The 27,144-nt window shown below is 36.9% G+C and overlaps 1 long non-coding RNA gene across 1 annotated transcript; it reads left to right on the top strand.

Moving 5' to 3' along the window:
* The first annotated feature begins 1,190 nt into the window (after positions 1-1,190).
* Positions 1,191-26,142, top strand: LOC119715640 (uncharacterized). Its single transcript, XR_005262906.2, has 5 exons — positions 1,191-1,420; positions 14,434-14,670; positions 18,798-18,939; positions 20,293-20,332; positions 21,823-26,142. It is a non-coding gene; the product is annotated as an uncharacterized lncRNA (long non-coding RNA).
* The last annotated feature ends 1,002 nt before the right edge of the window (positions 26,143-27,144 follow it).

The following is a 27,144-nucleotide window of genomic DNA, read 5'->3' as shown; positions in this document are numbered from 1 at the left end:
TTTTTATAGGCTGCTATCTTTATTTATAAAAAGAAAGATGTAAAGATAATCAGAGATTCTTTGTAAAATAAAGATATACGTGTTACTAGCTGACTCTTCTAATCCACTTTTATATTACTTCATTTATACTAGGTGTTACCATTTGCTTTGCTAGTTCTTGTATTTTTGCACATCCTCTTGAACAGGCACACACTTTGTTTAGATAATATTTCACTGTGACAAGTGAAATCACAACAGGTAAATTAATTGATCTGCTCTTTCCATATAGTCTTCGCTAGGCCTGTCTAAGCCTGTATTCACCTTTGCCACATCAAGGAAACACAAGATAGTAGGGTTGGGTATGAGTATGACTCAGTCCTGGTAAAGACTGAGAGTGAACTAATACAATGTAAGCTATACATTTGAGGTGTAGATGGGACTGTACCTAAAGCCCCAAATAGAAAATATTTCTTTTTCTTCAGGTCACCACTTTTTGGAGCTATCTGAAAGATGTGATTTTTTCCTTTTAAATATTCGTGTCATTTTTTGTGAGACATGAAGAAAAACATGGATTCCTTGTTGCTGTCATTTTCAGATAGTTTTCAAATTATTTTTAAAATAGAGGGCAACAGTGCAATGTTTTTCAGCATGATGTAATGTATGCTGCTGTTAGGAAGAAACTTAGAAGTAGTATAATTACAACCAAAACACTTTTCTTTCCCTATTTCACCTTCTCATATTGCTAAAAGGCTCCCTACGCCTACTAAAAATTGGTTCAGGTTAGAAAGAGAAAAAAAAGAAAAAAAAAAAAGGCTCTGAGTAGTCATGTCATAAAACTGGAATAAATCCCATTTCTTATTCGTGTGAAGAATTTATTCACAGAACCAGCTAAATATGATACAGATCTTTTCTTTAACTAGAATTTACAACACCTCTAAGAATCTCATTTAACGCAGGATAAAGCTGAAAGACTGGCAAGACCTCTTGGAATTCAGGCACCAAAAGGTAAGTGAATGAATATGAGTCCTGATTTTTGGAGAAACTAGAGCATAAGTATTGGATCACTTTCTTCTGGTCTGTTTACAAGCTTACGTGACATGTAACTAAATTTAGCACAGTTTTACCACGAGAGGGCAGAAATGCTTATCAAACAGGTCTTCCACTGGTTGTTTCACCATGTCTTTGTCAGGACGGTGACCCAACGTGTTTTCCCTCTATAGCATTATGTGTTGAAGCATGTACCCTGAGCGCTTAACAACATGACAAAATCCTTTGACCCAACAGACTGACCTGTCGTTTGTAAGACAGATTAATCCCCATGGATGGTCACAGGGTCAGGGGCACTGCTGAACTGCAGCTCTGTGAGGCTGAGAGCACAATCACAGTCTGGCAAGAAGAAACAGCTGTGCCAAGCATCATGCTTGCCAAGGAAGGCTAATGGGTAAGTAGAGATGAGTCAGTGCTTGCTTTTTTTCCGTATGGTACATAAAAAGAGCAAGAAGGAAGATCTTTAGAGAGTTTTATTATTTATTATTCACAGCAATAACTTATTCACAAACAATATTTAAGCTTTTCTGTAAGTGAGACTAATTTTGATTAGACTGTAACAGTAGCCAGATCTGAACAGTAGAAGACTGTGCTAGACAGAATACTGTGTAGAAAAGTTCCAGACTATTATTAAAGTGAAACAGATTTGTGTGGAAAGTCCTGGTTAACTCATAAACAATTTATAAACTGAAGCATTTAGCAGAGCTTGATTAAAGGTTTAAATTCTTGTAACTGTTTGCCAACAAAATATAATGTTTCACTGTTCCACAAACCATGTTTTGGAAAAAAAAAAAAAAATCTACCATGAGGCCACTCAGAGTTGTAAGATTTAATCAGCTAAAATTAAGCTCAATAACATAAGTGGAAATATCCTTTCTTTCACTTGTTTTGCTGTCTCATTAAGTATTTTCTTCTTTTAAATGGTAAAGTTTTTCACCATGCAGACAAACAACTGTGGAGTTCTAATAGTGACAGGATAAATGATATTAATTGGGAACAAAGAGAAAGGATGAAACAATAACCTTACTCTAGTCATAATGACACAGAGATAAAAATTGTATATGAGTTGTTTTCCATTAGCTAGGCCAATTAAATTATGCTTTTACCATGCCCTCTTCCAAAATAACAATTTTCAACAAAAATATCAGTTGTGCAAGTCATAAGAATTTTTACAACTTCTACCACCATAATGATGTGTTTTCCCCACCTATGAGGCAGAAAAGGGCATTACTTCCTATTGTGTGGCTTTACTGTCTCCCATAAGAAGCTCTTGACTTATACTTAGAGGGTTACATGCCTGCTAGGAGATCTATATTCTCAGTAGCATTTAACAGATCTCTGTGCTTCAGAGATTTTCAAGAGCTATGCTGCAACCACATGCTACCAGTGTGACTAGGCAACATGCACATAAAAGTATGAAAACCCACAAGATCACTTCATTCAACGTTTTCTTCTTTGGGCTTTTAACTATCCTGTGTGGTGTGTGGCTCTTTTTAAAGACTTAGCAATGGCCAAGGGGGGATTCAGCCCAGCTGAGCAACAAACCTGGATTTGTGCTGGAAAAGAAAAGGGTTTACCTGGACAGCATGCACTTACACTGAGATAGGCAATTGACATAAAGGCAAAAATCCTCTGTTTCGTGTGTATTTTAGGAGTTCACAAAGAAATCAACACAAATCAGAATGCCTACAGAAGGCACCCAATCCCCGTTTAGGTGGATTATACTATATCCTTCTTTGGGGAGATTTTTAATCTGTTGAAAAAGAAGGATTGTCCTTTAATATTTCTAGTGTTCATCCATAGCATAATATCACACACTAATTTCCAAAGGAGTGATGCATATGGTATCTTGCCCAGGGCTTCATACAGTTACACATGTGGAAAGCTTTTGTCATGCTTTGATGAAAGACCAGAAGGAATGACTCGTTGCCTTTCTTTCCTATTTCCTATAGCATATGAATATAACAGGTGCAGTGCTTAGGTCTGGGTGAATCTTGTGGGTTTGCTCTGATGGTTTTGCTTTCTACTAAAGATATATAGCAAAGAAATGGCAGAAGAAAATGTGTGCTACTGTTCTCTGTTTTCTCCGTTTCATTGCAAAAAGTACACTGCAAAAGCAAGTGAAAAGACAGACTGTTTTTGTTTTGGCATTTCTTTTTCTGTTTCCTTTTGAACAATGACAACATTCTAGGCACACTTATGGCCTTGTCTCTGAACCCTTATTCACATAATGAATCTACTCATTACTACATCCCTCTGGCTATAGAAATCATACCTTGATTTGTTGCTCAGTGTCTTTCACATTAGTACTTCTAGGGAGATCAAATATAATCTCATAGGATGAAAATTCTCCAGCAAACAATCACCAGGTGATACCTTATACAGGGAAAAGAGCTCTAAAAAGACTTTTGTCAGATAGGGGCACATACAGTTAATGTTATTAAAATTCTTACATACTATCAGACCAATGAAGATGCCAGACATAAAAGAGAACTTATTGAGACAACAACACCAATTAAATATTGCTGTCCACAACTTCATTCCTACTCTTTTCCTAATCTCATAGATTGCAAAAAACATGATGTGAGATTATGAAATTCAATATTGTCCATCCAGAGTGCTGCTCCCTGAAGAGGAGTTAGTCTTCTTACTAAAATAATAGTAATTTTGCTGTAACATGAAGGTATCTGAAGATATCTACCTTTGACTATGTCAGGTGCTAGAAGCAGTTTAGATGCCATGGGCTTTTTATCTCAGCTGCATAGGACTGGCTCAATACAGTCTGTATGTATATGTATAAAGTGGTTGATTTAGGAAGGCTTTTAAGTTCACAGGTGCAGGGACAAACACTAACCATCTCCCAGTCTGCTATCAAACCAAAATCTGAGCAAGGATTTGTGTTATGAAGCTGTAGTTAAAAAAATTCTGACTTGAAGTGGCACTGAAGAGGATGCTATTTAATCCTAGTCTCTGCCATACATTTCAACTTTCACTTATTTTGGTGCTTGTGAGTAAAATCAAGACTGGAACCAGCTGAAAGTTAACTGAACAAACAGAATGTTGAGGAGAGAAAAGGAGAGGAGAGGACTAGCAGAAGACTAACAGCATGATGGCACTTCTCCTTCAGCAGTGCACCAGGTTTAGAATATTTTACAGTATATATTAACCTGCAATCTGAAAAACCTGAAAAGTTTTATCTTTGTTGTTCTGTGTGTTGTGTTGTTTTTTTTGTTGTTGTTCTTTGTTTGTTTGTTTTTGTTTGGTTTGGTTTGTTTTAAACTTAAATGTGTATGACTTCTTATTCTGAAAGAGCTATATTGTTTTATAATTTGACATATATAACACAATGGAATATAAATGTAACTTCTGAAAATATTAGTTCCTCACATCCTATCTCTCTGAGAAATTTTTAGATCAAGATGTATATAGTAATACCGTAACATTTTGTATTACCTCAGGTTTTCCAGTATCTCACTTCTGAATGAGTGGTGAGGTGATATTTTCAGAGAACTGTGATCAACTGTGATTTTCAGATGTTGCTTTTATATAATTCAATTTTTTTCTTCCTCGTTATGAATAATATTTCCTTTCTGCATGAAAGTGTAGTATCTACTAATTTATTATAACTATGAGATCCTTTTATGGCATTACAGTCATAAGCTTTTAAGAGCTTTTGATAATGCACCTTGCTATAAGCATTTGTGAAAATATAGGAACACAGTGAATGTTCTATATTTATTTACTTCATATTTTTAACAGCTAGATTTATAAGGGTGAGTTTTCTTTCACAAAAACTGTGTTAATTTTTCCCTGTTATTTCCTATACATTTATTTTTCTGTAACTTCATTTTTATTGTAATTTCTATTAGCTTTCATGGAATTTATTAATTGCTCTTCTCAGCGTCTTTTTTAAAAAGACAAACCTTCATCTTTTCTTGTTCTTTGGGCACTGCTGCCAAGGCATATGTTATACGCTACCATGAAACAGTTCCTCAGTTTCATATTGAGTTGCTTTAGATTTCTTAGGTGTTTACCACCTGCTCATGGTAACTGCTTTCAGTTCTTCTATTGACATTTTGAGTGAGTTTCTCAGGATTTGATTCTTCAATCAATAAGAGTTCAGTGCCACTGAAAGCGCCTATCTGTTTCTTCCACTGGCCCTCACTCTTCCATTTCTTATCTGTTTCAGGCTGCAGGGTCCTATTTTGTCTCCAGCATCAAGCTGACATTTTTTACATCCTTGCAGTAGACCAGTAGAGAGCACAGCTCAGGAATCCAGTACAATTTCTTCAGACCTTTTCTTTCTTCAGACAGATTCATTTTCTTCTGGGTTAATATGCTTAATCAGCTCATGGAAATCTATTATATTAAAGAGAATGTAGGTATGTCATTCAATGAAAACTTTCAGAGAAATTCAGGAGATAAGAATACAATAATATTTACTGAGATCAGAGTTAACTTCTCTAGCTATCTTTTTTGAATCTCAGAACAGACCAGTTTCTGAGGAGTTTTAGCTGGCACCACAGAGAGAGCTGCAAAGAGATCAATGTGAAGGAGATTGTGGTATTTCCAGGATGCAATTGCCAGACTTTTCAAAAAGACCTGTTCAAAAAATTTAGCTCAGTTTTGCAGATTAGCAATAAAAATATTTCTTTTTTTTTTTTTTTCATAAAAACTTAAGCTTCTCTGTGCTTTAGTGGAACCTTTGATTTTGCTATATCTGATCTCTTCACTTTTGAATATCTTCCTAAAATTTAAAGAAGGTAATGTATTTAAGCATATGTAATGTAAAAATGCACGCCAAAGTTTTGTAAAATGAGACATAGGAACATTAAAGAGAATACATCCAAAAATGTAATCTTGAAACTATTATACTGAAATGTCTGTTCCTGGACAAATAAGCTCCATATATACCCCATTTTCCTAATGACAACCTCACATCCACAGAGATATGGATTCTGTAGTTTAGTCTCATTTTTTTCTGCTTATATAGCAAGCATAGAGATTAGACTGTTTAACTAAGAAATGAGAAAAGTCTACAATATTTTTTAATTTGAACTTGCAGCTTGAAACCGTTGGTTATCTGAGCTTTACTCAGTTTCCATGAAAATATTAAGCCTCATACCCCACAAAATATTCAAGAACTAATATCTCATTTAAGAGATACTTGGGAGAGTAGGTATTTCCAAATCCCTTTACAAACAGGGAGTCACAAAAACAGATATCACAAGGCCTGGATCAAGAAAGGTGATAATGTTTTTAAGTAAGACTTCGAATTTAAGAACCTAAAACTGAGCTCTTGAAAGCTCCTGCTTAATCTTCGGAGGTGCCCAGACTCTATCAGCACCTCATTTTTCAACGCTGCATTTCCTCACATGCCTGAATTTTAGGTCTGCAAAGGCTTAAAAGTAAATCACTGTTGACATGACTAACAACGGTTTGGCTTCTGTCTCATACTTAAGTGTCATCAACGGCAATGAACTTGGTTCCCCTGCTCATTTCCAGTGCGTACCTCAACTTGAAAGCATTCTCTCAGCAAACCTACCAGCATGAAAGGAGAAATGTAGGAGAGAGGTTAGTCTTGTAATTGAATGGAACAAGAAACCTTTAATGAGCCCCTAATACCTCTTTGGATCTGGGCCTACACAGTTTACCATCAGCATTGCAGGATCTGTGATAATGTGAGGAGTTGAGCCCTACTTTCTTCCCCTCCAGGCAAATTCTTTAATCACAGAACTATGATTACATTGCCTACAGACTCATCTTTCTGTCTCATGAAAGCCTGTAGAGAGCTTAGAAGAAATATTACATCCATTTTTCAGTACCAAGCTGGAAGAACCTGTTGAAAGAATCTGCAAAGAACAACAGAACTAACAGAGAGCTAGAAAATACGATAGAGAGGCTTATGTAGCAAGGAAAATTCAAACCAGATGTTAGGAAAAACTTCATGGTAGAAAGGATGGGGAAGAACTGAAAGAGAGGCTGTTGTGGAAGTCTCCTAGATATTTCTATGTTTCCAGGAATAGCAGGGATATTGTAGATCCTGAGCAGAATATCTAAATTTAGCTCTTGCAGTCCTTTCTCTACTGAAGAATGAAGAAAGGTGTTTTATTCCTGTTGTGTGCTACTCCAAACATTTTGGAAATCTATGGAGAAATACAAGGGTTAAGACCTATGTATTATTTTTTCCTTAATTTTCCCTCAGAAATAATGCAACCAAAACTCTAAAACAATGGTGAGGGCCAACACATTAATTAACTACATTCACTGAATAAGCCTACAAGAGAAGCTTTATTTTTCTGAAGTCTACACTTAAAAGGAGACAAATATGATAAGAACTTCACTGCAGCCAAAGAGGCTGTGTCTGAACATGGGCTTAAGGGCATGACATGGTTCCAGGTTTACTGTAAGTGCCACTCTAGTAGAGTCTTTAGCAATGTTCATATTACCATACTAAACCAACAGAAGACAGGCTATAAAATGCTAAAAACCAGACCCACAGCTCCATATGCAGTCTGTACAAGTAACATGAGCTATTGGGAAGGGGAACCATGTGATAATGTACCTTTGGCTCACAAGCTGTGGAAACCTTTGGTGTGGGAACGAGGTTTTGCTAAGTGTTAATGAAGAGTGAAGGGGCTCAGAAGTTCAGCAATGCTGTACCCATGCAGACGAAAGGCTTTGTGAGGAGACACATCTGGAGAACCAATAGAGACCACAGCAGGCTCCAAGGCTTCCTTTAATGTCTCTCCACTACAGAGCCAAAAGATGCCCTGGGGTAAATTCAGCAATAGGATAAGAACAACTATAAAAAAAAAATATATGGTTTTCTCTGGTGAAGGTGCTTCTTGTATTCCAGTGGTAGACTCTCCTCTGCCCCCACCTTTTTTGAGCTGTCTGCTCTGCATTTTGCACAGCATACATACATCCAGCAAAGAGCAACCCCATTTCAAACAACCACAGCTGCAGTGGCCAGAGAGGCCAGATGGACGCATCCTGCAAATGCTGCTCCCAAGGGTGGTTTGGTGAGAGACAAAACCCTCCCCCTCTACTGTTTTTTTCCACAGGCTTTTCAGGGAAGGATGTTCTCCCTGGCCTTGTGGGTTGGCAGGGTAGGTGCATGGTCCAGGGGGCAAGTGCTGAGCTTTCCCACTGCAATTTCCATTCTTATCCATTGCCTCTGTCTGCTGCAGGGCCCCTGGGAGTAGTGCAAAACTGAAGTGGCAGGCCAGTAGGGTCAAATACTGGGTTTTCCACCCTATCCCAGGTAAAAGCCCCCTGACTTGCTTTGGATTACTACTGAAATATATTATGCATCTTCACACATACATATACACACGTATATGGGCACTGAATCAGACAGGAAAAACAAATCTTTAAAAAAAATCCTTTTTAATGATCTTTTCCTATTCAGCTGGAGACTGTAGAAAAAATCACTACCCAAGTACCCATACTCATAATATGTTTCAATGGCTTAGATGCAGTCTGTGTGCAAAATGTGTGTTGCTGTTATGGTACCAGTAAACAATATGAAGTTTTGCTTCCCACTGTTATGAAGCTCCAGTGATGGAGCTGTTTTATTGACAAAAAAGATTCTTCACCTCTTACAGCAACTTTACTCAAGTGCTTCTGCTGAGCTCCCCCCTGGTGAACTCTGACTTTGCTCCCTCTCCAGTGAATTTCACCAGCTACAGTTAGCATTTCCAATGATGTAAATCCCAAAAAGCTTTTTTTTTTTTCTCACAACTCCAAGCTAAGTGCTGCCCAACCAGTTTGTGAAATGCATCTTTACAGCATTGCAGAACAAATAAAAAACAATCGTATAAAAATATATCTGTGCCTAAGCTGTGTGCTGTAGGCTTTTGTTGTCTCAGCTGAGAGGAAAGGCAAGCAGAGATGTGCCCTGACCAAAAGCTTTGCAGAGAGGAGCCCCAGAACAGACAAGCAAAGCCACACAAGCAAATTTGTGTTTTTACAGGAGTAGCTGCTTCACTGGGAGAATGATGTAAATATATAAACTTGAGAGTTGCCTGCAACATTGCATAGACACCAGAGGTGCTTTGCCAGAAAATAAACTATGAATCCTCTACTTCTGAAATATTTCTAGGGAAAGTGTACATTAGGAAACTTGTATTGCTCAGTCGTACTGACCTACTTAGAGCAGTATAGCTCTGCACCTCCTGTGTGCAGGTACTAGAAGCTGTCACGTTTATGCCTACTCCAAAGTCACCAAGCCATGGACATTCAAAGAACTTCAGAGTATGTCTCTGGCTTTAGGCACTTCTGTTAAGGCATCACCCACATCTTCAAAATGGCTGCTCAGTTGCTGTTGAATCTGGTGGATGCATGTGTTTTGCTGGGGCTCAGTAAGAGCAGACCCAGCTCTTAGCATGGGTCTGCTAAGCATGCAAAGCATGGCAGTGTTGCTTCTTGTCAGAAATTGCTCAAAGCCTGAAAATGGATCTGATCTGCATTTCTTATGTCAGCAGTGTGGGGTCAGTACACTCCTCCTGTCTTTTCACATTCCAGTCATTTGTTTCTGCCCTCACATTGCCCCTTCAGGTGTGGTGGCTTAGCTGCTTGGGTGGTCATGTACTGAACTGAATTTGGGAACTGAGACAACTGAGAATTAATCTTTTCTCTCTTTTTTCTTTTTCTTCTTCCTTTTCATTCTTTCATTTTCTTTTTTCTCCTTGCTTTTTTTTTTTTTTTTTTTTTTTTTTAATATATTGCTCTTCTCTCTCTCTCTCTCTTTTTTTTTTTTTTTTTCCTTCCTTTCTCCCTTTTTTTTCCTCACTTTAATTCCTTTCCTCCATTTCCTTCCATTACTTCCTCTCTTTCCCTTTCTTGGCTGGATTATCTCATTGATCTAGTTTACCTTACAGATAAAATATTTTTCTTTTACTAAAGTAGTGTTAGGCTGTGATTAGAGAGGATATCAGAGATGCTTAAACCAGCTTAAGAAACAGTCCAGCAAAAATGCTCCTACACTGAACAAAGTTCAAACAGAGATATTCTCTGTACATTACAATATTCACTTCCTGTGAGCTTAAACCGGAGATCCAGAATTTAGCAGCACTAATATATTTGTCCACAGTAATTTTAACTACGGTCATTGAAGGGCTAAAATGCTTTTAAAGAGCTTCATTCTAGAGCACTTCTGAAAATCTCACTCTTAAGCAGTATAGAAATTGTTGAGTAAAATGTTTGAAAACACAGATTTCATTTTTATCAGGAAGTTTCTATAGGTTTTTGTCCCTGTTTAGAGACTACTTCATATTATGTCATAGCTGTTGACTCCATTTGCATTTATACTTGTAGACACCAGATTTATACATGTTTTAATCACTTTAAATACATTTTCAGTACAGTATAACAATATGAAATGTTTTTTATGGTTGAAAAAGGAGTGATAAAATATGTTTGTTTTACATTCTTTTCTACATATATATTCATATGTATATAGTTGTTATGAAGCTATCATAGTAGTGAATCATTTAAATTTAGTATAAAACATACATATATATGTATATGACTGAACACTAAGACCTGAGGATTACTTGTTTATCTTGTTTAAAAAATATGAAAATTATGTTCATACAATTCCAGCCTCAGACAAAAGTATTTTGAGCTTCGCATTTGATTAATATATTCAGACAGTCCATATCTCATTATTGTGCATCTGAACATCTGGACTTGTTCCTGCATTTGGAGACACACTTGTCTTTCTGTCATGTCCACTTCACTTTTACAGACCCTGGAAACTGAAGCTGATCAACACCTAACTCATCTCTAATTGTATTACTTACAGACACAGAATCCTCATATTTTTTGTCTACACAAGAAAATTCACCAAATATCAGGTGTAATCACTACTGTCTGTTTATGCAATTTTACCATTGAGTTTACACTGAATTTCAGTGGAGAGAAAGACACAGTTTAAACTTCTGTTTCTTCTAGGTTAATTTAAATCTTTCTTAAATCAAGATTTTAAACAATGATCAATGCAATAATACTCAACAGGTAATGTCCTGTTATTCAGAAGCAATTTAACTTGAGTGACTTCACGTAAATGCTTGAATTTTGTGATACAGATGCACTCAAGGAATTATAGATTTCTGTTTAGCCTTTCCTTTTGAACCTTATGCTGCTGGCTTGGTTTGGTTGTACAAATAGCTACAGTCTGAATAATTTTCAATTCCATTGAAACATTTTTAAAATTATCCTCTTGTACTGAGAGGAAATGCTAGCTGATGGCTTTGTCAGGAAAGAAACCTGAGTTTCCCTGAGAAACTCTTCATTTGTGAAATCTTCATCCTGTAATTACTGCCTGCAGTTCAGAAGACAAAGAAGTCCATGCTAACACAGAAATGTTTGTGAGCTGGAATATGAGTGTTTTATAACAAAAATTAAACCACATTTTAGTTTCTTACAACTCTTCTCTGCAGCTTCCTGAGACCTTATTTACAATGTTTTGCAGCTAGATTTGGTTTACTTGTGCTGGAGTCCACATTACTAAGAACTACTCCAAAAGCTGGTCTTCTTCCTCAGCTAGAATCTGCTGTGTAAATTGTAGTTTAAGCTAATTCCTGGTTAGATTTGTCAAATTACAGTGTTATCATTTTCACTCAAGAAATTGGCTGGTATTAGTTCCCATATTAATATATTTGAGTGGAATCTTTGAAAAATTGTCTATCAGGGAAAAACAAAGATTTTGAATGACCGAAAATAATTCTGAATTTGGAGAAAATTTGGTAATTGTTTCAGTTTTAATATGAAAATGACTACTTTTAAAGCAACAGTCAGATTTTGAAATATAATTGCTTCGACAATGCAGCAATGTCTTTTTTGGGGTTGCTATGATGAAAATGCAGGAATTAGATTCTCAGAATTGCTGGTGTTTCTTTACTGCAACACTCAGTTTTTAGGATAATCAGCTAGGAGGTAGGAGATCAACATTCAGATACATCTGAAACAGAGGTCTGATTCAGAGCACGGATTTAAAACAAAGTTTGTTATCTCTCATGTGTGTTTTAAACAGATGGCAAATGTGGAGTAGGACCGCATCAACAGAAAGCAAATGAGTTCAGAATGCCAGCTCTCACAACGCTGGCAGGGGCATTGGCTTGGGAATCTGACTGTTAAATTTCTTATTAAATGTAAAGACATATCCCCACATGCCAAGTGAGTATTCCAACAAGTTCTTCTGGCACAGATTGTACTGGGGAGGGAAAAAGGTCAGGCTAAAAGGGTTTGCTCTTCCATTGCTGCCTCACTTGCCATCAGTATACTTCTCCTGTGGAGCTGCCAATCACATGCTCCCCAGTGCTGCACAGTGCCACAGATTCTCTCAAGTTGAGAAGAAAATGAATTACAAAAAGGAACAAGATTGTAGGTTTGCCAGGGTGTATCCCTGCCCTGCCATTACTGACATGAGCCTATCTCCATCGTGCATTGTGGAATAAGGATGTGGCACCAACATATGCTATATATGGGCACCGTGTTACAAAGCAGTGGCACAACCCTTGGTGTGCTGAGGAAGGAAAGAAACTTCTCTTCTGTGTGTCTGTTTGTGTTGGGACTCCTGAGGAGTTTTTGGATAGAGTGGGATTTGTCACTTTATGTAATGTCTTAATTTATTTTGTGTGTGTGTGTGTATATGCATTGTTGTTGTTATTTGGGGGGGGCACTGATTTTGTAGGTAGGTACTTTCGCACAATCTTTGTTTACTGGGAAAAAAAAATGTTTAAAACAACATTTTTTCCTGAACAAGGGACAGATAAAATAATTTTAAGACTTTTCTAAAGAAATAATTTGCTGACTTCTGCTTTCTCTCTTGACTCTTATAAAATTAACTTCTCTTTGCTTTTCTGACCTTCTCTTCACTTTCCAGTCACACCTACTCTTAGTGCATGGAACTTGTCCAGATGCTGTGGAGGCTTATGACCTTACATTGAAACCTCTTTCCATAAAATTTGTTTGCATTTTGACTGATCTTGTCATTTGACCCTGGGCAGTGGCACACATTTTTATTTTTATTTTTTGCAGTCTAACTTATTTATTCTGTATATTTTGATGCTTGGTGAAAATTTACCAGCCAGTGTAACAATAGTACCCCTTTCTACGACTGTATTATACCACCCTTCCTGCTGCTCCATGTCCTTTTTAGTGGAATGTCCTGGCTGTTTAAGGTCAAGAGGCAAAGGGTAAAGTACAAACAAGAGGAAACAGGTATATTTTTGACTTGTTAGACATGGTCCAGTGAGAGAATGGAGTCATACTAGTAATTCACAGCCCTGAGACTGATCAAGGCTGCATTGTTCATACTGCCTTCAAGAACTGGAGTAGCAGTATGCTAACAAACTCCATGTGACAACTAATTTCTAATATGTATATGAAACTAGCAAAGGCTTAATTTGGGTCAATGGAGATATCCATCAGAATGATTAATTAGTCACTTTAGCGCACAATTGTTTGTTGTGAGGACAACATGTTCCCCTTTTCCACTTTGTTATGCTCACTCTTTCCTCTGTACCCCCTACTCTGTTCTGTCTAGTTTTCAGATCAAACAATTGAACAAAATACACAGCTGCTGGCAGTTTTCATACTTCATTTGTCAGCTGAAGCCAAAAAGTGATTAGCCAGTAGCCTTTTCAAATTAAGCTTGACTTTGAATTCTGAATTTCTGGCAAACTGTTGACTGCAGCTCTGATGAACATTGAGTAATGCTTTGGAAACATAAAAGTGTGAGTGAAGAGGAAGAAATAATTGTCTTTTTTATGTGGCTCAGGGCCACTTCCAAAACCTTCTTTCCCAATCCTATTTTAACTCTTCTGTGGACAAAACTTACTCAGGAACCTGTGGTAAGAAATGTCTGCATGTAACCGTAGTTCTCTGTAAATTATTTTGTTTCCAGCCTACCCTACACATGCCAGCTGAAAAGGAAGAAGCACCCTGCAGATTCCATTATTAAATTTATACTTTGCAAGATTATGCATGGGAAAGGGACCGTAATATATTTTCCATTTGGGCTTCGATCTATAGCCCAAATGTGATAAACAGTTTGTCTAATACTTTTCAGGTGTTTTCTCTTCCATCATTTTCATTAACAATTTCATACTGAGCAGAAAAAAAGGAGAACTCAAAATCTGAAGGAACACATCCAGAACATACAGTGGGATGGTGGCAGTTTCATATTTTATGGGTGTATAAAATAAAATACCACCATCCAGTATAACATAATGCATTAACATTTGTCACTAGGATATTAACATCTAGTTCATTGTAATCTTTTTCTATTTGGGATTAAAAACACAGAATATTGCTTATACCACAAAGATCAATTTAAAGAGCATGTTGTATATGAGCCAGCTGATACCTTAATATTTCCTCTGCTTACTCTTGAAGGCAGTGTCTCAGACTCTGTACTAAGCTGTCTGTCTGGAAATACTTCTGCTGTGAACCTCAGCATCTCAAATGCTGATACACTGGAATCAGTGTACCAGTCCTGGCTGGGTGGTCCTGTGTCTGCAGCAAGAATGTGTGCATGTGCCAGAGGGGCGGTACAGAAAAGGAAAGGATGTCAAGATCATCAGCTACTGTGGTTGGAGCATACCCGCCTGTGCAGTCAGTGGGATTTGTGTGGTGAGTATCACACCAGGTGTGTTTGATACCTCTGCCTCAACAACCGGAGTATCAGACCAAAAATACATGACCTAGGCAGAGGCACTGTGTAAAGCCGGATAAATCTTTATTCCTGTTTATCTGAAACGAGACACCTTAAATTTCTGCTACAACCGTATGCCCACCCAGGTGACTGTACACAAAGGGTAGTCACTCTAGCTTGAAAAGCTGTATAAAATACAGCTGACTTCTGTCTTCTGGGGATCAATTTAAATATCTACCCTGGGCACTACCTTGCCTGTCCCCTTTCAGAGCACCCACAAAACAGGGCATGAACAAACTCTTTCTGTTGAAACTGTATCTTATTGTTGGAGCTGATCCTGCTTCTTCCCATACAGTGCAATAAAGGAATTCTGCATGTTTTCCCTTATGCATGAGACATGCAGAATGGATGGGGACATGTTCCCAACACAGAAATTTTCCATGAAGGAGGTGAGGGACAAGAGCAGTTAGCAGTGCATATGCAGCCCTGAACTACTTGTCCAGGGCTTGCACCAGCATGGCTTTTTTATGTGATGAGAGAACAGGCACAAGGCAGGGACTAAAGCCTGTCTGCCTTTCAGAATATCAGTGAATAGGTGTTCTCTCTCCCTCTGCATTTACCAAAAAGGTGGGACCCCTTTTCACGTGGCTATGAAAGCAAACCCTGGGCTTCTATACTGCCTGGGTGGGAGATGCCTCCTCACACAGATAAAGAATGCAGTGTTGCTTAGCACAGGCACAGCCTTAGTGCCCATGGAGTGCAGCGTGTCCTCTGCACACATGTGCATGTGTGTGTGTTGGTACAGTGTTTTCCACTGCTGCCCATCCTTTAATTTGCAATGTAGAAGAAAGAGGATAGTGGGCATACATATATCATACATATGATGCATAAGGAATTACTCAGGCATCTCTTACATCATTTCTGTTGTGTTCACAAAATGAAATTGGGTGTATGTGATACATTCAGTAAAGCTGAACTCTGTCAGATCTGGAGAGACACCCTTTTCTGAAACCACTCCTAGAAGAAAAAAAAAAAAAAAGAAAGAAAGAAATAGTTGATGAAATTGTACAAAATAGGCTGTAATTGTTTTTAAACTTATTTTTAAAATTGCCCTGCAATATAACTTCAGCTTGAGTCCATAATTTGAAGTCATAACACTGTGTATTCATAGTATTGTTAAAGAAAGTTTTATTCTTTACTTGGTGCATTCTCAGAACAAAGGTATTTTACTTACAGACATGTTTATGTATGTGACATAAACAGGGCCCTTCTGGGAATGGAGAGGGCATGCTAGGAAGGGAAGAAATTATAACTGAAATATTCTAATTCTGTGAAAACTTTTAACAATCTCATACTTCCTTCATTCCTGCAGTACAGTGTATTATGGAAGGGAGAGGGAATATAGAGAAGGGGCATTTGGGCTTTTGTTCAGTGTTCTCATTGTCTATGTATACATTTTATAAATTTTAACCAATCTGTATTAACCACATAGATCAATTTCAGGCTGCCATTTGAAGGGTATTAAAATAATCAAACTCAATTAGATTAAAATCAAGTTACTTAGAGTGGTGTTTTTATACAATACATGGCCACTTAAATCTGTACTTTTTTGGTGTGTACAAGCTCGCTGAAGATTGCCATCTGTAAGGCTGTAAAACTATTTGCCATTGAACCAAATTAGACACTTGAGAAGTTTTACACTACAAAAAGAACTATTTTTTATTTCTGTAAAAGTTATATTGTATTAATAGCAATAACATACAAATAGGGAGGTATTTAGCACAAAGGGCTAACAGCTGGAAAAAGCCATGCTAGCAGTATCCTTTTAGTATCTTCTAAATGTTTTACTCTCACTATTTATATTTTAATTTCTCTCAAGACAGAGTCCCAAACCTCTCCATACAGGTCTTACTCTGGGATATATAACCACTGGATCCTTCCTTTTTTTTTTCTGCTATTTCTCTTTTGACTTCACTCATGTATATAGCTGTGTTGGTTTTACCTTGCTAGGCAACTGAACTTCACCACAATTGCTCTCTCACTCCCCCTCCTTCTCTTCCAAGTACTTATTGTCTACCAGCACAGCTCAGAATTACAAATTATTTCACATCTTGGTAGATGTCTGTGCTCTGGATGGAGACTCTTCTTGTTTCTGTCACCTGATTCCATAAAGGAATGTAAGCTTATCTTTTATTTCTATAAATTAAGAGCTAAATGTTATGCTTACTAATTTTAATGGTTGTTCAAACAACAAGAAAATAAAATGTTGTCTCCTTTTTCCCCTGTTTTTAGTAGGAAGCATGTGAATACTGTTACCCTTACTTCTTTAGCCCATTTACTTTTACAGAAAGACTTGTTCAAAGTAACAGATCCAGGAAGTCTGCTGTGATAACTGCAAGGGTGACAGAATCTACAGAAAATGAGTGTGGCATGAGAGTGCTGAAGGCCTCCTGCATATTGGGCTGCGATAGCAAATTCATAGCCAGCAGGTTGAAGGAACTGGTTATTTCTCTCTACCCGGCTCTTGTGGTGCTGCAACTGAAATATTGTGTTGAGGTTCACCTCTCCATGCAAGAAAGATCAACCAAGTGTCAATAACCAGTCACAGGGGCACCAAAATGATGAGGGGGTTGAAGTACTTGTTATATGAAAAAGGGATGAGGAAGCTGGGTTTGTTCAGCCTGGAAAAAAAAAAAAAAAAAGAAAAAAAAAAGAAAGCTGATCTGATTTCAGTCTTCACCAGAAGGATTTTATGGAGAAGAGCTGGATTTTTCAAATTAGAACACAGTGAAAGGACAAGCTGCAGAGGTCACAAGCTGAAGGAGGGGAAATTCAGATCAGCTATAAATTCACCATGGATGTGGCCGAGCACGAGTTGCCTGGGGAAGCAGTGGAATATCCAACCTTGGAGATATTCAAAACTTGACTGGGTAGGACCCAGAGAACTCTTTCCTAATTTTGAAGTTAGCCCTGCTTTGACTAGAGATCTGAATGAGATGACCTCTTTTCGTCATTTCCAGTCTGAACTAGTCATTCAAAGCACCCTGATGCTTGGCATAGATAAGAAAATCTCTATAGAGAAAAGGAGGAAACAAAGTACTAATATATGCAAATAAGGAAGGAAAGAGACTTCTTGCAATTTGACAATACTCTACTTAAATTTGTTCCTGTCCTTCATTAAGCATACCCAATAGATATCAGTCCACTTACTTACCTGTGTCTTGACCCCTGCTGATGGAGATAGAACTCATGTGGTTTTATCATTGCATAAATAAGCTCTTCAGCAGAGGATAAGAACAGTCTCTCTCACTAAACCAGGATGAGAATTCACTATAAATCCTTGAAATTTGAGCTCACCAGGTTATAATGATCTCCCAAGAAGATGGTTTATACAAAAGAATTTCCCTTTTCATTTAGTGGGAGTAAGGACAGATCTTTTTTCCCGTCTTCTGCCAAGCAACTTACATTTAGTCTTTCATTGAACTTTTCTTTCTTTCTTTGATATCTGATTTGCTTTTATTTTCCACAAGGCACTTTATTTTACTTTTAATTGATACATCCAAAAACATGTGAGGTTAGTGACACTTTCAATTATCCTGGCTGAACTTATTATTATTTAATATAATATAAAGATCAGAAGCTCAGGAATCCTTTATTTCCTTTTAATTATCTCTGATCCTCCTGTTCCTTTATCAGTTTGAATCAGTTTTATCAATTTCATACTAGCAATGAACAAAGCAGCAGTACATCTTAGAGATGAATGTAATTATTAAAAAAAAAAATGTAATATTAATATTTTTACCCACAAAATCCTATTGTAACCTATTGAAGCCCTATCCTAACTAGTATTTAGTATAACCAACAAGGAGCTCTACATTTTATTTCATTTTAAAAACTTTAGCTATTTACATATAGCTATGGATATAGACTAGGGTGCTAAAAATTTAAGAGCTATTTTACCTCTGAAAGAGGTAAACATTTAAAAAATCATTACAAAAATATATATTTGTTTGATTCTTTCCTATTTAGTCTTTACCCAGACTTTGTCTACACTCCTTTTTAATGCTTTTTAGAGTGTGAATTGTTATAAATTATTCTCTCTTAGATTTATGCAACATTTTCACTCTCCAGAGATCCCAGAGTAGGTTCTGCCTGGGTAGCAATGCCTACAGCAGCCTTTCTGAGAGGGGATAGGACTGCGCTGGCTGAGAACTTCCCTGCAGTCAATATCAATCAACAATAACAAGGTTGGTACCAAGCAACTGAGTAAGTGCATGAACAGACCACACAGGTTTTATCACCAAAGAACTCATGTTTTCTTCAGGGAGTGGTATAAGATGCACATCTTTGGTGAAGTTCATGTGATTTTAAAAAGCACTGAGAAAACCAGAGTTTTGAAACTCAGTAAGGTGCCTCAGGTACAATAGCAATTCAGCGTGGCAGAATGTTGTTCTGTTTTTGGATGCAGAGTGTTTGCTAATAGATACCTGACTGATTTAAAAACAAAGTAAACCAAAACAAAATGCTTCATTCTTCCTTCTTTGGGGAGTTAAATGTCACATAGATATGTAGATAGGTTAATTGTGGCAGGACTTGCTCATTCAGTTGGAATTACTTAAAGAAGATTTGAGAAAAGAAACAAATTGAAATCAACAGGGAGTCTTCCATATGATCCTTTTCTTACTAGCCTGTCCTGTTTCCGGACTATGAGAGGGAAAAATGGACTTTGACTGGATGCTATTTAAATACTAGAGCAGGCAGAGAAAAATATTCTGATCCCAGAACCTACAACATTCTTGTGCTTCCCAATTTCTAAATATGGTCATCTATGCTAATTACAAGACTTTTTTTCTTTCCAAATCATCCACATTTCATTATGTCTCCTACATGCTGTTGCTTGGCAGCTGGATACTTGGTAAGAGTACAGGATATGAGAAAGCAGGGATATTTTCCTCTTGGCAGTCATGAATGAACCTTTCCTAGGACGCGTGCTTTCTTTCAAAGACTTCTAAACCCTTCTCTGGGGAAGTAGGATACAGTTGATAGTATAGAATTTGTTTTTAGAAATAAAAAATTGTTGTTGTATGCTGAAAGGGTTTTGTGCATAAATATATATTGTTATTACTTGGGGAGCTGAGAGAAGGAGGAGAAAATATTAAAAATAACAAAAACACGGTTACAGTTATCAACTACTCAGATACCCAAAGGAATGCAAATCTTGCCATATTCTAAGAATTGATGTAAAAATACTGTTAGTGGCAAATATAGTTGTTATACTTTCATTAAAGTCAGTCCTTCAGTCTGAGATATAATACTACTTATGCTCTAAATTAGGACTGTATGATGACTGCAACAGTCAAACCTTTGTATATCATCATCACCTTGCAGTACATACAGTATAGGTTTGCAAACTCTGAGATAGGAATTAATTTGTGGTTGCTGTTGTTTTATCTTGCTGGTTTTAGGTAAATTAACTAACAGTAATAATCACAGAATTTTTTGAGACAGCTATTCTTATACTTAAAATTCTGCAGGCAGAAGCTGAAATGTTTACAAGTATAATCCTAGAACCAGTAATTATGTAAATGTTATGTTTTCAGAATGACAATCCACCTGCAAAATACCTGGTCACCAGTGGAGGTACGTTGCTTCTTAAACAACATCTACATACATTTTTCTTGTGTTTTAGAGATTTGTCTCATGGCTTCAAATGTTGCAAAGCAAGACAGCATGCTGTGACACAGCATGGGAGAAAAGAAAATAATGTATCAGCAGTGAGAAATAAAACAGCTCTGCAACTTGTTATCTGTATAAAGATAGTGAACATTTGGTGGGAATATATTGCACTGATCTTCTTCAATTGCTTCAGGACTTTCACAAGAACATTTATTATTATTATTATTTTCTTTGCCATTCCTTTTCACATCCATGAATAAAGGAGCTCTATACTATTATATCAAACATATGGCAGAATAAATTTTCTAGCAAAACTAGAAATTAGAGATAAAAAGTCCAATATTATGAGTGATCTCTGCTGATGCAGTGATCAGACATAACAATTTCTTCTGTGTTATTCTGCTGAATTTTATCCAGTTTAATTTTAAACTGTTATCCAAAATGGACTACATATATTATAATTCTCTAACTAAAGAACAAGAGAGATCATCTTAATGAAAATTTCCTGTTTGTTTGTTTGTTTGCTTTCCCTCTGAATTTGCCCTGAATATATAATTTCTTTATTTTGAATCAAGTCTTTTAATTAAGAAATATATTTATAACTGTATATTATAAAATACATTTAAAAGGGGAAGGGGAAGGGGAAGGGGAAGGGGAAGGGGAAGGGGAAGGGGAAGGGGAAGGGGAAGGGGAAGGGGAAGGGGAAGGGGAAGGGGAAGGGGAAGGGGAAGGGGAAGGGGAAGGGGAAGGGGAAGGGGAAGGGGAAGGGAAGGGAAAGGGGAAGGGAAGGGAAGGGAAGGGAAGGGAAGGGAAGGGAAGGGAAGGGAAGGGAAGGGAAGGGAAGGGAAGGGAAGGGAAGGGAAGGGAAGGGAAGGGAAGGGAAGGGAAGGGAAGGGAAGGGAAGGGAAGGGAAGGGAAGGGAAGGGAAGGGAAGGGAAGGGAAGGGAAGGGAAGGGAAGGGAAGGGAAGGGAAGGGAAGGGAAGGGAAGGGAAGGGAGAACAAAAAGAAAAAAGAGAAGGGGAAAGAAAAAGAGAAAGAGAAAGAGAGAGAGAGAAGAAAAATAAAGAAGAATTTTTAACTATCATACACCAGGGATGTAATAGAGCTCTGAAGTTTCCTTTGCCATAAACAAATGTGTGCATTTAAACTAATTTAAGTACACTTAAGCAGTATTTCATTAACAAACAAGTAAAATCATGGAATTCTAAAAACATTTCTTTATGGCAAACTCAGGGGTAAAAAAATAAGTCATCTACTGTATTTGCAATAAAGAAGACTAACCTATATAAAGAAATATAGATTTCATTGTGCAGCAGCCATGTGGAAATGAGAGCAAAATGATATAAAAATAAATTTAAAAAAATACATATTTTAAGAGCTAACAACAACAATAGTACATTTAAAAGATATAATGAAATTGTTTGTTAAATTAAAACTTGTGCTTTTTGTCCAGGGGTTTGCAAAGAGAGAACACAGAAAGAACGTACAAGACTATGTCAAGTCTCTAAGACGTGCATCTTGTGGATTTTCAGGACCTGCAAGTGCCATTCTGCCACCTGACTGAGTCATTGACCCAAAATACTCACTGACTTCTCTGGGAAATACTTATCCTGGTACATACAAAATTCTTCAGTTTCTGAAGGAAATAGCAAAGCTCCAGATGACAGACACAGAAAACACTGGTTCCCATGAAAATTTAGTAAGTACTAAAAGACATCAAGATGTAGAAGAAATCAGTGGAAGTCAAGGTCACTTACAAGATGGTGGAAATGCTTGCGCTCTCTCAGTCCATTTCCCCCATGTATTTCTGTGAAAAGATGTGGCCAAAATCTGAGTTTCTTATCTGTTGGGCTGATGATAATACTAAAAAACACTAAGCTATACCTAAAAATGCAGAAAGGTTTTGGTATTTTTTGAGCAAAACCCAAGACAAATGAGGGGAGTCCCTGTCATTGTGCATCCTGCTCCTGGTTCTACGTGTCACCCTGTGTCAAACTGGTTCAGAACTTGTAATTACTGTCTATAAGTCAGAAAGTCTCAGTTGGTATTCTGCTCATTTCTTCATTCGTAATGAATCACAATTAGAAAAAAATAATAGCTCAGTTATACTGAATAGAACGTAAGCCACAGACTCCCATATCTCACTAGAAGAGCAAACTAATATATATTGGTCCTGACAGTTTCCTTGCATTTCAAATGGGAGAAAAAAAAAAAAAAAAGAAAGAAAAAAAAAAGAGGAAAAAAGTTTAGGATCATTTTATCATTTTGTCTTCTTCCAACAGATTGTATCATTACTTAATGACAAAACTTCTTGAGTAATTTTAGTGGATATATTTTCCAGTGAGCCTACTTTTGTTTCAGTGTAATAATTTATTTGATTAGGCTTTTTGTGAATGTTATTAGAAACTATCTTGCAAACCATCTGTTTAAACAGACCTCAACCCAAGATTTATCACTATTCTATTCACAGGAGTTTTCAGGTAATTCTTCTGCTATTGGTCTCTGAATTCATGACATTGTTGATCTACCTTGATTTTTTCTTTATTTGCATAATTGCATAAGGGAAATCCATTTCCTTTTGAAACAAATATAATGTAGATCTCAATTTAAGTTTCATCAAATGTATTTTCTTCATCAAATAAATTACTACTATAGTCCTGAAATGTACTTTTCATAGACATTCATATTGTAAGATTTAGTTAGAAAATTACTAAGAAAATTACTAAGAAATATGGGATCATAGTATGACTTGGAAATTATAAAACAAACAAATGAACACTTATTTCTTACTGCTATTACACACTTTCAGTGAGGTTTTGCTAACATACCTTCCAAAAGAATATCCCTACTTCAGAAATAATCAGAATTTCTTAGTTTGACAGAACAAACGTTCTTACCACTCCTGAGATTTACATGAATGATTCAAATGGACTGTTTTAAAGTTATTTCATCAGAGGTCCTTATTCTTCCACTGTTCTTCTCAGAGGTGAATGCTCTTTCCTGTAGGTCACTATAAAATTTGTTGGTGTTACCTGTTTCTAATGTTATTGTGTTGTTGCAATATTGCTGAATGTGACCCTTACACTTCCCACAGACAGTTCCAAAGAACTGAAGATGGGCAAATCAAAGCTTTATAAAATAATAAAGGCAGGCAGTATCAAATAAACAGTCTGTCTCTGCAGCAGAGGGGCAGTTTATTTTAGTGGTTTTCAAAGATGAAAGCAAGTTTCAGTGACAGACTGTCCATGTAATACCAGAAGGTTGAAAATAACAGAAACCAAGAGATTACCCTGCTCTAAAGATACTTCAAGTACAAGGAACCAGTGAGTGCAAATGTTATTCTGCCAGAAAGTAAGGGAAGAAGAAAAAAAAAAAAAAAAGGGTAACAGAAGGAAAGGAGTCATACAAGTCATACAAACTGAAAACAGGTGTATCATATGGCTATCGTGAGTTGGTGTTTCTGTTTTGTTTTGTTTTTATTGTGAATTGGTGCTTTTTGGTGTTGTTTTCTTGTTTGTTTTGTTGTTGTTGTTGTTGTTTTTTCCAGCCCAATGACCATTAAAATGTGTGTGAAAAGATTCAGCATCTTTCTCTGTCTTCTCCTGTAATAGATCTCATTTCAGTTACACAGGAAAGAACAGGAAAAACAAAAAGAAAACAACAACAACAAAAAAATCAAAGTACTCTTTTTTAACTTGAGAATAAAGTACCAGCAAAATAAAAAGGTTCCAGTCTAGCCAAGTCCATCTCATATTACAGCTTTTAAATGATTATTTTAACATTCTAAAGCCTTTATAAATCTTCCACATGTGTACAGCTGTCTTGCTAAGCCTCAAGTTCAATTACTGCAAATTGTGGTTTAGTGCAGGATATGGTGCTGTATACTAAATACAGGTCCTCCACATAGGTTATTATACATCCATAGTACATTGCATGTATATTTTGATAGCACAAAACCTGAGAGTTTTATTTCTTGCAAGATTATCTGCTAAGATTAATAACAATTATATAGTTATATATAGTGGGTTTTACATATGGCTATGTGCTACTAAAGTTTTCCAAGTGCAGCTGGAACATAAAAAGGGCAGAAGTGGAGTTAGCAGAAGTTGGTTCCTATTATTATGGACTTGGATGGTTAATATAGAGTTGAGCACACTGTAAATCCACCTCAATTTCCTGTCTACCTAATTCAAGAATGACCTAAAAATCTCTGATTGCTATAAATACCAATGAAGGAAATCACTATTTAGAGAATAAAGAGGGAAAATACATATTTAAAAAATGCAGAAATATCTAATATAGGCCAAATATATGAAACTGTCTCCTGATCTTGGTGATCTTTTAGAATGTTTTGGGGTATTTGTTTGTTTTTGTTTGATTGTTCATTTTGGTTTCTTGTTGTTTTTCTGAGGACAATGGTAAGAACTTTTGGTGTGGAATTTTTAAAATGCAAAATTATGGCATAGACAATAGGATGGACTGAACTCTCAGAAAGTTTGCAGATGACACCAAGCTGAGCGGTTCAGTTGATAAATCAGAAGGAAGGTCCAAAGGGACCTGGACAAGCTTGAGAATTGGGTCCACATGAACCTAATGAGGTTCAACAAGTCCAAATGTAAGGTGCTACACCTAGGTCAGGGAAATACTAGACATGAGGACAGACTGGGAGAACTCATTGAGAACATCCCTGAGAGAAGGACTTGGGAGTTCTGGTGGATCAAAAGTTTTTCATGAGCAAGCAGTGCACACTTGCAGCTCAGAAGGCCAACTGCATCCTGGGCTGCATCAATGGAGGAGTGACCAGCAAGTTGAGGAAGATGATTGTGCCCCTTTATTATGGCCTTGGACCCAGCTGGAATACTGCATCCAGGTCTGGGTTCTCCAGCACAAGAATAATGTTGATCTGTTAGAACAGATCCAGAGGAGGGCCACAAAGATTATCAGAGGTCTGGAGCACCTCTCATTTGAAGAAAGGGTGAGAGAGGTGGGGTTGTTCAGCCTGAAAAATAAAAGGCTCAAGGGTGACCTCATTGCAGCTTTGCAATACTTAAAGGGGGCTTATAAACAAAACAGAGAACAACTATTTGGTTGGGCAAATAATGACAGGAAAACGGGAAGTGGTTCTTAACTAAAAGAGGGGAGGTTTAGATTAGAGGTTTGGAGGAAATTCATAACTCAGAGGGTGGTGAGACACTGGAACAATTTGCCCAGAGAAGTTGTTGATGCCCCATTCCTGGAAGTGTACAAAGCCAGGTAGGATGAGGCTCTGGGCAACCTGGTCCAGTGGTAGATGGCCCTGCCCATTGCATGGGGGTTGGAACTAGATGATTTTTAAGATCCCTTCTAACCGAAACCATTCTGTGAAAGCTAGTGACCATGAGCCGAGAACTCTTTCTGGCTTGCGGTTATGTGACACGTAACATGTTTTGAAAATCCCAGCAGGCTACTAGCATGGCTGCTTATTGGCCATGTTGATGGGCAGAGGAGTTGCTCTTGCAAATATAGCCATCTGCTTCATAGTGCAGTAAACCTGATTACACCAGTTATGGATCCAAAGCTCTGTTAAGCAACTATTTATACCATGGTACTGACAGACCCCAGGGAGATACATTATAGCTACCTTCCTTGGGTATTATCTGTAAGAAGGGAGTATAAACACATAATTTTTGTTCGTTAATATTTTATAACATTGGATGCATATATAGCATTATGTTTATTTATAATTTATATTTAATTGTGTATAAATACATATTATACATACATTATATAATAATACTGATCATTGTAATAATGTATGCATGGTTATAATGTTCTATGCTGTCTATCTATATATTTATATTTAGTTTGTATGTAGAGAAGTTTGTTATAATTGTTCTTTTATCTTGACAACATCTGTTCTTAGAGATGAAAGCTATACCATTTCTGACTAAGCTGACCCCCAGCAGTGTCAAAAGCCTCACCTTCTAACAACAAGTTTGTTGTTTTGATAACAGAGATAATTAAACCCAAAAGAAAACAGGAACTTGCTTTCCATGTCATCTCTGCCTTCATGGAATTATCTTAATGGTTTTAATAACACATATGGGTAAACCTAAAAAGGAACACTGAACTCTTAATATTCTGATTTTGTTGATGAATTAGCTAAATCTTTGTCTATTTATAGGACACTGGGAAAAGATATTCTTTCTTGCCAATATTCCCCTAGAGTCTTTCAATAGCATTCACACAGAAACAAAAAAATTACCCTTCACTATTGCAACTCATGTCAGATGTAGACAATGTGTAGCTGAATTTTTAGCCACACATTTTTGACCTTTTGTGACCAGTGACAAGGCTGAAAAGGAACATAGAGATGTAGATAAGATATCTAACGAATATTTAAATATCCAACTTCCTCAGAGAAAATACATTTTCAAATGTAAAAAAAAAAAAATCCCCCCCCCCCCCCTTTTTTTTAAGAAAACTTCTCTGTTACAAAATAATAAAACTCGAATGATAGGGCATTCTACAGCTTCCCATACCCCAAATCTGTTTCCTTGCTTTTATTTCCAGGTGAATATTATTTTAGTTGCATAACTGTCAGAAGGTACAAACCAAATCTGTCTTGTTTAAGCTGCAAGAATGACCACACATACAAAATCATTTCTGAGCACCTTTTTTAAACATTCTTTAAAAATTCTAGGTAGTCTCACTACCTAGAATTTGCTTAACAGAAACCCCTAAACTTAGGTAGCACAGGCAGATCAAATGATAACTGTTGGAGAATGATGAGGGA

This window comes from Anas platyrhynchos, chromosome 1 (genome assembly GCF_047663525.1).
Source record: "Anas platyrhynchos isolate ZD024472 breed Pekin duck chromosome 1, IASCAAS_PekinDuck_T2T, whole genome shotgun sequence".
In the NCBI taxonomy this organism is placed as follows: domain Eukaryota; kingdom Metazoa; phylum Chordata; class Aves; order Anseriformes; family Anatidae; genus Anas; species Anas platyrhynchos.
This window is presented reverse-complemented; position numbering and strand designations above follow the sequence as displayed.